Source organism: Pinus tabuliformis, chromosome 9 (assembly GCF_031772625.1).
Source record: "Pinus tabuliformis cultivar Carrire ecotype Pingquan chromosome 9, CPIR1, whole genome shotgun sequence".
In the NCBI taxonomy this organism is placed as follows: Eukaryota; Viridiplantae; Streptophyta; class Pinopsida; order Pinales; family Pinaceae; genus Pinus; species Pinus tabuliformis.
The window spans coordinates 515,103,114-515,116,418 of NC_142307.1; positions in this window are offsets into that span (position 1 = coordinate 515,103,114).

Here is a 13,305-nt window from a genome sequence, read left to right on the forward strand (position 1 = left end):
AAAATGAAGAAGAAGGAGAAGCCCTACCTATTAGTACTAGAAGTAAAGGACCTATTGATACTCCTCCAAAAAGTCAAAAATAAAAGTCTCTTGCTTCTCCTGCTAAAGACAAATGCATAGTCAAAAATACTTCTACTCCTTCAAACCCTGATCAGACCACTTCGAAATATCCTTCTTCATATAAAACCCTTATAATCTTTGATACCATCAAGTATAACATTGTGAAAGAAATGAAGAAGGTTGAATCCAACATCTCCCTATATGAAGTTGGTAAGTTGAAATAACAACAAAAGTTTTTACTTAAGGAGTTAAATGCAATTCCTTCATCTCCATTACCTATTGTTGTTACTACAAAATCTTCAAAAGGAAAAGGTACGCCTCCTAATGTCTCCTCAGATAAAGTTGACCCTTCTGATGCTATTATATTGGGAGATAGATCAAACTCTCATACTCCTCCATTTCTATTGACTTTTGAAATTTTTAACAAAAATGTTCATACTTGTTTACTAGATTCGAGTGCATCATCTAATATCATGCCTTATGCAGTTTGCCTCAAACTAAATATATCACCTCAGAAATATGTTTACAAATTGTTAAATTATATTGATCAAAGGTCATAGTTTTAGGGGAAATGAATTATGTCTTAATTAGACTATCTTCAAATTCTAAGGTTGGTCCGATAATTGATATATTAGTAGTTGACATCCCTGAGTTTTATGGTCTTATTTTGAGAAGACACTAGTCTAAAAATCTACATGGTTACTTTGCAACACATTGGTCACATATGTGGCTTACCTATAATGGAAAACCAAATAAAATTCGTGTTGATAGGGGAAAACATATGAAACATTCAGTTACTAATTTTGATGAAGAAAATGAGCCAGTAGTATTTTCAAATAACATCCTTAGAAACTATTCTTTTGAATCTTTCTTCAGAAATTTTCTAGCACAAACTTTTCGATTTTTAGTTCATTATGTTTCATCTCAAATCAAAAATTATTCCCAAACAGATTCATCTAAGTGTATTAATATTGTAGACAACATTTTAAATAAGCATGATAGTTTATTTTGGATTCTTTATTTTGATGATTCAAAATCTAGCGAAGTTGCAGGAGTTGGTTGCATCTTAGTAAACCCTGGGGGTGAGAAAACTATGCTTGCATGCATATTAAAATTTGATTGTACCAATAATGTTGTTGAGTAAGAAGAATTGGTGCAAGGTTTACAAAAAGCTATTAGTCTTGACATCAGATACGTTAAATGTTTTGGTGACTCAACGATTTTCATCAAACAAGCTAGAAACAACATCCATTGTGTTTCTAGTCACCTTAAACATTATCAATCTTTGATTCAAGACCTCATTTCTCATTTTACTACATTCAATATAGCTCCCATCCCAAGAATACATAATTCTAGTGCTGACCTCCTAGAAAATGTTGCTTCTAAGCTCATTCCACCTGAGGATTTTAGCCCTGATAGATTTTCAATTGAATTGATTTTTCACCCCTCCATTCCAGACAACATAATGAATTGGCGTGTGTTTAATGATGATGATGATATTCTAAGTTTCTTAACATCAAAAGGTTCTTACTCCGATCAAGTTATTGATGAAGATGAGCATGACAAGATGAAAAATAGGTCTTCCGATGAAAATAACTTTCCCAAACCTATAGTTAAATTGGAAGACTTATATGACCTAAAAGATAGATTCAAAAGGACCACCAATTGAAAAACTCAGAGTTCTACCTTGAGATTTGAATTAGTTAACATAGGATCTGATCATAAGCCTCAGAACATTAACTTGGGCCTTGGACTTTCACCAGATGAAAGATCTACTTTCATTCATTTGTTGAAGAGGTACAAGGATGTTTTTGAATCAGATTATGATGATTTAAAAACCTATGATACATCCATCATTCAGAACATTATTCCTGTGATTCCATATGTCAAGCCTATTCAAAAAAAGCGTGGAAGATGAACCCTAACTTGGAAGCTCAGATTAAAACTGAACTCAACAAGCTTCTCAAAGATAAAATCATTTTTTGAGTCATGCATTCCAAGAGGGTCTCAATCTTGTGCCAGTTAGAAAGAAGAATGGAGACATTCTCATTTGTATTGATTTTAGGAATTTGAATAAAGCTTGTGAAAAATATAATTTTCCTTTACCCCCAATGGAGAAAATTTTACAATTTGTTGATGGTTTTGAACTAATGTCCTTCTTAGATGGATTTTCAGGTTATAATCAAATACTTGTACATCGAAATGATAGACTGAAAACTAAATTCAGGACCAAGTGGGGGACATATTCTTATCATAAAATGCCTTTTAGACCAATTAATGTTGGAGCTAATTTACAAAGAGCTATGGATATTGCTTTCAGAGGTTTGATTAACAAGTCAATTGTAGTGTATCTGGATGACATTACAATTTATTCCAAATAGAGTAATCATTTACATGATTTGAAGCAAATCTTTGAAATATGTAGAAAATTTGGAATCTCTTTAAATCCCAAAAAGTCATTTTTTTCTCTTAACACAGGAAAACTTCTAGGTTTTAATGTCTCTAAAGAAGGCATATGCATAGACCCTGATAGAATCAGGGAAATATCTGAAATCCCCTTACCACATAACAAAAAATCGATTCAATCCTTCCTTGGCCAAATTAATTTTGTCAAAAGGTTTGTCTCATATTTCTCCCAAATTGTACTTCCCTTACAAGCTATGATTAAGAAGAATTCAATTTTCAAGTGGGGACTGACTGAAAGAAAAGAATTTGAGGCAATAAAACAAGCAATCATTGATGCCCCTTCATTATTAGCCCCTAATTTTACCAAAAATTTTGTTCTTTATACTTTTTCTTCCCAGCAATCCTACGCAACATTCTTGACTCAACGTAATGAACAACAAATCGAGGCTCCAATTTCATTCTTTAGCTCCAATTGACAGGGATTTGAGCTTAATTATTCATAGGTTGAGAAGCAAGCCTTTGCAATCTTTAAGTCCATAAAGAATTTCAGGCCTTTCCTCCTGAAAACACACACTAAAGTAATTGTTCCTTTCCCTCCTATTAGGCAATTACTTATCCAGATTAGGAGAGAAAAGAGAAAATTGTGTTATTTCCCTACAAGGGTATGACTTAGATATTAAACCAGCTAAAATTTTTAGAGGTTAAGGTTTTTGCAGGCTAATTACTGGAGCTTATGACAACTCGACTAATGAATATTTAGGTAATAACACTAAAATCACAGAGGTATGTCCCATTAACACTGAATCCCAATATCTTGATCTTATTTTTACTTAAAAAGTGGTTATGCTCCATTGGAACTCAATTACAAGAATAAAAGAGCTCTCAGACTAAAGGGTAATCAATATCATTCTATCAATGATGTCTTATTTAAAATAAATTATGATTCTGTTTTGTTAAGATGTCTAGAACAACCTGAAGCTGAAAAGGTCTTGCAGAAGCTACAAGATGGACTAGCTACAGGACACTATGGTGGAGACACCACTTCTCATAATATTCTACATGTTGGATACTATTGGCTGAATTTATTCAGGGACACTCATGCTTATGTCAGAAAGTATAATGTATGCCAGACTGCTTCAAGAAGACAAAAGAAACTATCCTTACCTTTCCATCCAGTTAACATTGATAAACCCTTTGAACAATGGGGAGTGGACATAATAGGTGATATTGTTCCTAATTATTCCAAGCAACATAAATACATCTTGACTGCTACTGATATTTCACCAAGTGGGTGGAAGAAATACCCTTGAAGGTGGCCAATTCTGAGAATATTATTGAATTCATTGATTAATTTCTTGTTACCAGGTTTGGTCTTCCTTATGCACTTATTTTTTATAATGTGTCTTAGTTTTCGGGTAACACTATTACTGAATTTTCTCTTAGAAGAGGTTTTAAACTAAAGTATTCTGCAAATTATTATCCACAAGGAAATGGCTTAGGAGAGTCTACTAACAAAAACCTCAATAGAATAATCAAACGAACCATTGACAAAAATCAAATAAATTGGCATAAAGCTCTAGTTTTTGAATTATGGGCTGACAAAATTACTCATAAGGTCTCTATAGGCACTTCTCCTTTTCAATTAGTGTATGATTAAGAAGTTATTCTTCCACCTAATCTAGCTATTGTTGAAAATAATACTGAGAGGGGGGGGTGAATCAGTATTATCAAGTTCTTTTAACAAATCTTCCTTATTTACACTTTGAATTATTTTTGCATATCAGTACCATAAAATAATGAGCATGAACAAGAAAAATAGATAGTCACACCAAAGAACACCAGATATAAGGTGGAAACCCAATGTGGGTGAAAACCACCTGCTGCAATATGTCTCTATCTTCTTTCAAGTTAGAAACTCCTGTTACAATGATTTTGTACTGGTGCAGTCCTTTACCAGTACGCAGGCTGCAACCTGTAGAGAGCTACAACTCTCTCTCGTTTTCCAGTCTCTCCTGGAAGGGAGCTACAACCCCCTACTTCTTTTCTTTCAAGGACCCCTTTTCATAAATTTTCAAACTGGATCCAACAACAACATTGAAGCTCATAATCAAACAACCTTCTGAATCACCCAATCACCAGATCCATACATATACAATGATATTATGAGAGTTATCAACCAGATATAGTACATAAGGATAAGTCATTAATCATGCTGTTATCTGAACTCAATACCAGTAACCAAACATCAATTATGCACCCAAAACCCTGCAGAATAGTCAAAGGCAGTTAAAACAAATTTTAAGTAGGGATCGCAACTTCACTGGTATAGATCTGCGGATATCTGTACTACCTCCGCACCTGCGCCTTCTGTGGCGCCGCGACCATCGCACCTGCACCTTCTGTGGAGCCTCCGCACTGCGCCTTCTGTGGCACCTCTGCACTGCGCCTCCGCACTGCGCCTTCTGTGGCGCCTCTGTGGCGTCTCCGCACTGTGCCTTCTGTGGCACCTCCGCACTGCGCCTTATGTGGCGCCTCTGTGGCATCTCCGCATTTCGCCTTCTGTGGCGCCTCCGCACTGCGCCTTCTATGGCGCCTCCGCACTGCGCCTTCTGTGGCGTCTCCGCACTGTGCCTTCTGTGGCGCCTCCGCACTGCGCCTTCTGTGGCGTCTCCGCACTGCGCCTTCTATGGCGCCTCTATGGCGTCTCCGCACTGTGCCTTCTGTGGCGCCTCTGCACTGTGCCTTCTGTGGCGCCTCCGCACTTCCGCAACTGCAGCACTCGAGAGATCACCCTTCACAGATTTGCTTTCAACTTCCCTTTCATAGATCAAACTTTTAAAACAATAACCCAATATTTCAGATCTTAAGATATTCGATTTGCAAGAATGAATTAGCCAAGTGATCTCCTTTGCTTTATATAGGCAAGCTTCTTCCTAAAATCATGGATCAATACCATAGATAACCAATACAAGGGGCCCAAAAACATGGGGCTCAATAATACCAAGGACTAACCACCATGGACCAAAGGTAAGTTCTCCAACATATACACACTTTTGACGAGGTACCATGGTCCAAAACCATAGGTTCAAATACCAAGGACTAACTACCATGGACCAAAGGTAAGTTCTCCAACATGAAAGTGCGTGAACTTTTTCTCTACATGAAATAAACTTTTCTCTACATGAAATTAACTTTTCTCTGCATAAAAGTGCGTGAACTTTTCTCTACATGAAATAAACTTTTCTCTGCATATAAGTGTGTGAACTTTTCTCTACATAGAATAACCTTTTCTCTGCATATAAGTGCGTGAACTTTTCTGCACTATAATTTATCATCTGAGATGAGTGGGTTGCCATCAAGTACAACATATGTATCATAAAGCCATACCAGAATCATAATGCCAACAATCTCCCCCTTTGGACTTGATGGCAACCTCAAAATCTTCAGCTCATTCTCCCCCTTTGACATCAAGGGCAAAGGGTTATGCTCCCCCTAAGAGCATGCTCCCCCTGAATATGAACCAGATTTGTAAAGAAGAAACATAATCCACCAAACACCATAAATGACCATGAAAGAGATAGAGAGATATTGCAGTAATATTCAGATCAGCATCCATGATCGCCTTCTGTACATCCTCCATAATGCTAACAATGCGTTATAAGCTCCCCCTGAACCAGTGCTATTTGATCTTCAACCAATCCACAACCCAGCACATGTACGCATATTCCCGTACAACCAACAATCAGAAGAGATTCAACAACAAGATGATGCATCAACAACCCCCAGCCTTTGCCTAAGGTATTCAAAAGTCTCCCTGGGCAATGGTTTGGTGAGTATATCAACAACTTGTTCCTTAGAAGGAACATACTCCAACTTGACCTTCTGTTCAAGCACTTGTTCCCGAAGAAAATGATACTTGATTAGTATGTGCTTGGTTTTTGAATGCATGACTTGGTTCTTTGAGATGTTGATTGCACTTGTGTTATCACATAAGATGGAGATAGGTGGTGTACAAGTGATTTGAAAATCCTGCAAGGTCTGCATCATCCAAAGGAGTTGAGTGCAACAAGATGCAGCAGCAACATATTCTGCTTCAGCTGTAGATAAGGCAATCGAACTCTGTTTCTTGCTGAACCAAGATACTAGTCTAGAACCCATAAAGAATGCGCCACCACTTGTGCTCTTCCTGTCATCCACGCTTCCGGCCCAATCGGCATCTGTATAAGCATGAAGTGTGAGATTTGTATCTCTAGGATACCATAAACCATAATTTTGATTCCCTTGAAGATATTTGAAAATTCTCTTCACTGCCTGAAGATGAGTCTCCTTCGGATTTGCTTGAAATCTTCTAACTATTCCAACTGCATGCATGATGTCTAGTCGGGTACCTGTCAGATAAAGTAGACTTCCAATCATAGATCTGTAGGTTGGTTGATGTACTGCTGCAGATTCATCATTTGCACTGAGGCTACATCCTGTGACCATGGGTGTACATACTGGTTTTGCATCTTCCATGCCATATTTCTTCAAAATCTGTTTGAGATACTTGGTTTGAGACAAAAAGATTCCTCCTTCCTTTTGTTGGATTTGCAAACCAAGGAAATATGTCAGTTCTCCCAGCAAGGACATTTCAAATTCTTTCTGCATGACCAAGGCAAAGCTTTGACTCATAGCTTCTTCATTGTTTCCAAAGATAATGTCATCTACATACACAACAAGTATTCGCAATTTGTCATTTTCAACTTTTATATAAAGATTGCTATCTGCTGATCCTTTTGAAAAACCTTGTTGATGAAGATATTTGTCCAAACGATAGTACCAAGCCCTTGGAGCTTGTTTGAGACCATAGAGAGCCTTTTTCAATCTGCATACAAGATTTGGATCATTTCCAAGAATGAAACCATCTGGCTGCTCAATATATACTTCTTCTTCTAAGTCTCCATTCAGAAAGGCTGATTTCACGTCCATTTGAAATACTTTGAAGTTTTGAAAGCTTGAGAGAGCAAGGAACATTCGGATGGCCTCAAGTCTTGCAACAAGAGCAAAGGTTTCTTCAAAATCTATTCCTTCTTGCTGTGCATACCCTTTACAAACAAGTCTGGCCTTGTTTCTAATTACTTCTCCATTTTCATTCAATTTATTTTTGAAGACCCATTTTGTTCCTATAACATTCTTATCTTTTGGTCTAGGAACCAACTCCCAAGTGTTGTTCTTTTCAATCTGCTCAAGTTCTTCATCCATTGCTTTGACCCAACATTCATCTTTGCATGCCTCTTTCACATTTTGTGGTTCAGTGGAAGAGAGTAATGCCAAATAGCTTGAAGCTTCTGCAATTGTTCTTCTTGTTTGTACACCTGCTTCTTTCTACCCCACAATCTGAGATTCTGGATGATTCTTCTGAACATATCTGGATGGAGTCTTCTATTCTATTCTTGTCTGCTCCTCTGGTTCTTCTTGAGGCTCTTCTTCTTCATCATTCTGTCTTTGAGGGTAGCCTTCATCTTCTTTGATGTCTTCATGATGTACTTGCCTAGGAATGTATCCCTTCTCATCAACCACTACATCAATGCTGTCAACAATTCTGCCAAGTCTTTTATTGTAGCACTTGTATGCTTTGCTATGTGGAGAATAACCAAGAAGAATGCCTTCATCTGCTCTAGGTTCAAGTTTTCCAAGTTGCTCATCAGTATTCTTAATATAACATTTGTTCCCAAAGATTTTGAAGTGCTTCACCGAAGGAGTCTCACCACACCAGAGCTCATGAGGGGTTTGAGTGCTGTTAACACGGACATTTGTTTTGTTGAGAATAAAAACCGCAGCATGTGCAGCTTCACCCTAGAAAGTTGCGGGAGTACCCGACTCATCAAGCATAGCACGAGCCATTTGTTGGACTATTCTGTTCATTCTTTCCACAACTCCATTTTGCTGAGGAGTTCTAGCAGTAGAGAATTCTCTTCTTATCCCATGTTCTTCACAAAAATCAAAAAATTCATTCGAGGTAAACTCCCCACCTCTGTCAGATCTGAGGCACTTAATTTTGTATCCTGATTCATTTTCAACCAAGGCTTTGAAGGATTTGAATTTTTCGAATGCTTCATCTTTGTGCTTCATTAGTCCTAACCAGACAAACCTGGAGAAATCGTCAATGAATAATATCAAGTATTCTTCTCCTCGAGGTGTTCTTTTTCTGAATGGACCACATGTATCTGTATGTACTAGCTCAAGAGGCATGCTAGCTGATCCTTCCTTCTCTGGAAAATTAGTTCTGGTTTGCTTTCCAAACTGACATGATTTGCATATGGTGTTGTCTGGAATTTTGGTATCTGGAAGATCGCGAACTACCTGATATTTGCATGCTTTCCTTATTTGTGAAAAGCTTAGATGCCCCAACCTCCGATGCCATAGCCAGAGTTCATCATCCTTGCTTAGATAGCATTGTTGTTGCCCTTCTTCAAATACGTATAGATTATTTGGAGTTCTTTTACCTTTGATCACCATTTTACCTGTATCAAGATCACGAACAAGACATCCATTTGTTCTAAATATCACTTCGGTTCCTTGATCACACATCTGGCTGACACTTAGAAGATTATGTTTCAATCCATCAACATACAAAACATTTCCAGCCTTGACCTTTTCTTTTAACTGAGCAGTGCCTTTTCCTTTTATAGTTGCAGGAGTATCATTTCCAAAAGAAACTTTCTTTCCCTTTTCTAGAGCAGAATATGACTCAAGTTTTTCTTTATCACCTGTCATATGCTTCGAACATCCACTGTCAATGTACCATAGATTTTCCTGTCCCTCTGCATAGAATGCTATCCCACATATTTCTGTTTGTGGTTCCTTTATGCTCCATGTTTTGGTGTTTGAGGCTTGTTCCTTTGTCTGCTGAAACCTGCTCCTGCATTCAGAATCTTCATGACCAAAGTTATTGCAAATAGAACATTCAACTTCATATTCAAGAGCCGAAAAGTTGTTATAGGTCCTTTTTGTAATCCCGATCATACTTCTTTGTTTTTGAGCTTCTCTAGTCATGATTGTTTTATATGCAACACATTGAGCTGCTTTGTGACCAAAGTTATGGCAAGAGAAACATTGTCCATTGAAGAAATTTCTGTGGTTATCAAATCTACCGGCCAAATGATTGTAATTTCTATTGTCATCCATTCTTGAACTAAATTGAGAAGATTTTACCTGTGGCTGGTTGTAGATTTTGTTCACCCTTAAAACGGATTGCCCTTGATAGTCTCTGTTTGCAATTCGTCCCTGCCTTGCCTGATGGTCTTCATTGTGCTTTTGCTCATTCCTTCTTGCTGCATCAAGATAACTTTTTGAAGTGGTTGCTTGAGAAGTTTCTCCATTATAGCCCAGAACTGTCTTATTTAGTCAAGAACGCTGTACATTGATAATCTCATCCAAAGTTTCAGATCCTTTGACAAACTTAAGATTAATAGCTTTTGTTTTCTCAATCTCTTTTCTAAGACCAACAATTTCACCTTCTAATTTTTCAAGATGTTTTTCCTTTTCATCAATTTGAAATTGTAGAGTATCAATGATCATATTCTTTTCTTCTATACATCTCTTGAGTCTAGTAATTTCTTCAAAAAGGTTATCCACATCTATAGCATCCATATAATCATTATCTTCAAATGCCATTAACAGTTTATAGTCATTACCTTGTTCATCTTCATCACTAATCGATAGACCATCACTATCTTCATGAGTGTGGTAGCTTTTCTTGTTTGCACTCTGTTTCTTGTTCCATATAGCAGGTTCCTTTCCTTTATCCTTATAAGGACATTTTGCAGCATAATGACCTACTCTTCCACAAGCAAAACATTTAAAAGGTAACTTACCTTTGAACCTTCCAGAACCCCTTTGAAGATTTCTGACAAAATTTGATTCTTATTCTTCTTCTTCTGGCACGTGACTTGCTTCATAGTAATCTCCTTTGCCTGAAGCCTTGAAAGCCGCTTCTCTTCTGTCTGATGGACCTCCCTTTCTCATTTCATAAGCAGTTAGAATTCCATGTAGTTGAGACATGGTGAGAGTTTGAAGATTTGTTTTTTCCTCTATAGTGGACACTTTAGATTCAAACTTGGGGGACAAGGATCTTAGGACTTTTTCAACCACAATAGCCTCTTTTATTTCTTCACCCAAGTTTTTCATGCAGTTAACAATTTCATCTACCCTAAGGAAATAGTTAGCCACACTTTCATCATTATACATTCTGAGATTCTCATACTAAATCCTGAAAGTTTGAAGTTTAGCACGCTTTACCTGTTCGTCTCCTTCATAGCTCGTGACAATTTTGTCCCATATTTCTTTTGCAGATTTATAGTGCATTACCTTCACGAATTCCGATTGGGATAAGCATCCCAATAGAGTATTGACTGCTTTCGCATTTTTTTCATATTTCTTCTTCTCGGCCGAATCTGTAGGAGTAGCTGAAGGAAAAGTGTAGCCTGTCTCTATGATATCCCAAACTTCTGTACCAAGAGATTGAAGATAGGCAGTAACTCTTATCTTCCAATAATTGAAGTTCGTCCCATCAAAAATTGGTGGCCTGATTGATGCTTCTCTCTCGTAGTTGCTCATGATGAATGATCTACCTTCAAGTGATCAAGCTTCTCTGAAGGACCTGCTCTGATACCAATTGTTGAAAATAATACTGAGAGGGGGGGGTGAATCAGTATTATCAAGTTCTTTTAACAAATCTTCCTTATTTACACTTTGAATTATTTTTGCATATCAGTACCATAAAATAATGAGCATGAACAAGAAAAACAGATAGTCACACCAAAGAACACCAGATATAAGGTGGAAACCCAATGTGGGTGAAAACCACCTGCTGCAATATGTCTCTATCTTCTTTCAAATTAGAAACTCCTGTTACAATGATTTTGTACTGGTGCAGTCCTTTACCAGTACGCAGGCTGCAACCTGCAAAGAGCTACAACTCTCTCTCGTTTTCCAGTCTCTCCTGGAAGGGAGCTACAACCCCCTACTTCTTTTCTTTCAAGGACCCCTTTTCATAAATTTTCAAACTGGATCCAACAACAACATTGAAGCTCATAATCAAACAACCTTCTGAATCACCCAATCACCAAATCCATACATATACAATGATATTATGAGAGTTATCAACCAGATCTAGTACATAAGGATAAGTCATTAGTCATGCTGTTATCTGAACTCAATACCAGTAACCAAACATCAGTTATGCACCCAAAACCCTGCAGAATAGTCAAAGGCAGTTAAAACAAATTTTAAGTAGGGATCACAACTTCACTGGTATAGATCTGCGGATATCTGTACTACCTCCGCACCTGCGCCTTCTGTGGCACCGCGACCATCGCACATGCGCCTTCTGTGGCGCCTCCGCACTGCGCCTTCTGTGGCGCCTCTGCACTGCGCCTTCTGTGGCACCTCCGCACTGCGCCTTCTGTGGCGCCTCCGCACTGCGCCTTTTGTGGCGCCTCTGTGGCATCTCCGCATTGCGCCTTTTGTGGCACCTCCGCACTGCGCCTTCTGTGGCGCCTCTGTGGCGTCTCCGCACTACGCCTTCTATGGCGCCTCCACACTGCGCCTTCTGTGGCGTCTCCGCACTGTGCCTTCTGTGGCGCCTCCACACTGCGCCTTCTGTGGCGCCTCTGTGGCGTCTCCGCATTGCGCCTTCTGTGGCGTCTCCGCACTGCGCCTTCTGTGGCACCTCTGCACTGCGCCTTCTGTGGTGCCTCCGCACTTCCGCAGCTGCAGCGCTCGAGAGATCACCCTTCACAGATTTGCTTTAAACTTCCCTTTCATAGATCAAACTTTTAAAACAATAACCCAATATTTCAGATCTTAAGATATTCGATTTGCAAGAATGAATTAGCCAAGTGATCTCCTTTGCTTTATATAGGCAAGCTTCTTCCTAAAATCATGGATCAATACCATAGATAACCAATACAAGGGGCCCAAAAACATGGGGCTCAATAATACCAAGGACTAACCACCATGGACCAAAGGTAAGTTCTCCAACATATACACACTTTTGACGAGGTACCATGGTCCAAAACCATAGGTTCAAATACCAAGGACTAACTACCATGGACCAAAGGTAAGTTCTCCAACATGAAAGTGCGTGAACTTTTTCTTTACATGAAATAAACTTTTCTCTACATGAAATAAACTTTTCTCTGCATAAAAGTGCATGAACTTTTCTCTACATGAAATAAACTTTTCTCTGCATATAAGTGTGTGAACTTTTCTCTACATAGAATAAAATTTTCTCTGCATATAAGTGCGTGAACTTTTATGCACTATAATTTATCATCTGAGATGAGTGGGTTGCCATCAAGTACAACATATGTATCATAAAGCCATACCAGAACCATAATGCCAATAGCTATTCCATCACTAGCCTTAGTGCAGCCCATTGAAAAAAAACTTCCTCTTCTCTTCAATTAAGAATGTCCCAAATCCTTAAGCTAGAGGAAGAAAGAGATAAAGCTAGACAAGTCCATGCCCATCATCAACAATTGGTTAAGTCTTCATTTGATGCAAGTTCAGTTGACAACAAATCTTTAGAAATTGGCGATCTAGTTCTGAAATGGGACAAAGCCCATGAGGAGGAAGGCAAACATTCAAAGTTCCAAAGACTATGGCTAGACCCATTTCAGATTTTTCAAGAACTAGGCTCATCAACCTTTATGCTACAAGATCTACAGGGAAAGAGGGATGCTCTTCCCATTAATGAGCTAGTTTTGAAGAAATTTTTTTCTTAAGGATACTTCTCCTTCTGAAAATGTGTAATATGTAAATACTCACATGTATATATCAGTGTCTTTAGTCCTA